This window comes from Triticum dicoccoides, chromosome 5A, assembly GCF_002162155.2.
Source record: "Triticum dicoccoides isolate Atlit2015 ecotype Zavitan chromosome 5A, WEW_v2.0, whole genome shotgun sequence".
Classification (NCBI taxonomy): Eukaryota; Viridiplantae; Streptophyta; class Magnoliopsida; order Poales; family Poaceae; genus Triticum; species Triticum dicoccoides.
This window is the reverse complement of record NC_041388.1, coordinates 711211531-711214030: the sequence shown is the minus strand read 5'-3', so window position 1 is coordinate 711214030 and position 2500 is coordinate 711211531.

The window sequence follows — 2500 nt, the reverse complement described above, 5'->3', positions numbered from 1 at the left end:
GACGTGACTGAGAATCACACCAGAACATGTTCTTCAGCTTGCCTTCTGCGTCAACAGTGTGCTCAAAGAAAAAGTCTGGATCCCTTGCCTTTCTCGTCATCATGATACCAATCGCAGTGTCCGCATCACCCTTTGCTAGCAACTTCATTTTCTCCCTATAACACATGTTATAAAGCTTCCTCCTCCCGAAACCAGCCCGTGCATATGATCCATACCTACTAACGAAGTTGTCATAAATCCAATGTTTTTTTAGCCCAGCACCTGCCATTGCTAAGATCTCGAGCTTCTGGTATTCCTTTATCTGATTATGAGATCGAAGATATATAACTTCATCCGGTCTAGCAAGAGTGTGACTATGATCTCACAGTTAGATGGGCCTCGCAATAGCACCGAGTCTCCGCTCTCAGCCTGCGCTTCTTCCCTTCCATGATACAAAACTTGGCATGTTGTTTCCCAGCCCTTGAACAGAGAAACCTCCTCAAGCGCCTACGTGCGTCGATACCCTTTGCATATTTCAAGTTGTCCTTCCTAATGCTGAAGCCATGCTTTTCGCATAGTCATTATAGAAATCATATGCCTCCTCGTCTGTCCTGAACGTCGTGGACATCACCGTCCAATGCATGTCCAGTGATTCTTGCTGGTATTCATCGTACCCAGTGTCAAAATTGCACTCATCACCATCGGCATCATCATCGTTTTTGCATGCGCCACCAACCTCTCCCTGAAAAAAAATACAAACAACCTTATATGTCAGTAAATAGTTGTATAAGGACTATCATATGTATTCACTTTGCACTACTTACTTTGCTCGAGCTATCATTATAAGATGCATCGATATCATTTTCGTCATTGCCATCACCGAAAAAATTCCACTCATAGTACCCTTCCACTTCCATCTGCACAAATTTTAAATATGATATGTAAGATTTGATGCGTATTTCATGTCACTTTAAAATAACCTACATTAATCTAAACCTACATGGCTTCCGCTTTCAGCATATGAATCATCTACATCCATATCGTCATTGTCATCATCCCCTCCTACCTGTGCAAAGTCAAACATGTTATTATCATCGTGGATGCTTGTATTTAATATGGTTGACAACATGCAGAACACTTACATTGCCACTGTAAGACTCATCCAAACTCATATAATTTTCGCCGTCATGTTCGTCTTTATCCAATGACAATGATCCGTCCTCTCTACCGCCATCATCACTATCATATCCTATTTCAGCCTCCATCTATACACGTTCATATATAATCAAAGATCCATTCAAACATCACGTAACATCTTCGCAATTAAAATTCGTTTTTAAATCACTATGCCAGCGCCTCACGTACCTCGTTGCCTTCGTCAGACATGATTGTCTGAGAATAGTGTTGGGATTCGTCGGAGGCTCGACGGCGAACAGGTACAAGCTGACGGCGGCGGAGGCGTCTGCCCGACCGAGGCGGTTGTCGGCGTCTAGTCACGCACAACGCGAGGGCAAACGGCACGCCGAGCTGACGACGGCGCCGCCGTCTGCTCCACCTAGGCGGTTCTCAGCGTCCAGTAGCGCATAACGCGTAGGTCTTTTTCCCGTCGGCCAGGTACTGGCGGAGATCGCGGCGGCGACGGCGGCGGCACCAGAGGCGGCGGCTGAGGCGACGTGAAGATAGGGTTCGCCTGATCGGGTTTTTTTTAATCACTCGGACCGCACGGGCGTACGCAGCGGGGCAGGGGTCCATGCAGGCGGGCGTACACCGGGCGTGGGCGCGGACGGGGGGCGTACGCGACAGCGCCATATGACGACGCGGGCGTGCGTACGGCGGATGGGTATTTTAGTACGGCGTGTGAAATGGCCGCCCTATCCTTTATACGACTTTTTTGAGAAGGATCCATCGCCGCCGCCGTAGCCGTAGTACAAAGAGGAACGCCGCCGCTCATTTCGATCGCCGGCCAGCCCAGTTGGTCTCGATTTTGAGATGGGCTAGGCCGCCATGTACACTTGTTATCTACTTTGGGCTTTATGACTAACTTACGGGTCTTCGCCAAAACGGGCCAACCTATGGGCCTTTTGTATCTCTTTTTTTCTATATTTTTTTCATGAAGTTTGTATTTGTTCTACTACGAAACAACTCCAATTTCCTGGTACGATTCTGCATCTAGGGACGGCCCTCTTCATCTGGGCAACGATTTTGCATACAGAGCTCCCTCAGGGACCGAAACCTCCAAGGATACCTTCATGGATTCGAAAGGAAATGCGAACATGACAGACAAATTGGAGACCGAAACACGCATCTTTCATGCTCTGCGTGTCACAGATGACTTTACCGTCTCATGATCAAAAGGTCATCGGTGACAAGCAGCGTATGAAAGTTGCCTTCGAATCGAAGAGGGGGACTTTTAATTTCTAGGTAGCTACAACTGGACCGCGATTGAGTATATATCTTGCACCTAATTAGAGAGTAGGAGTGATCAGTGCTTACTTAACTTGCTAGTGGCCATGCATATGCC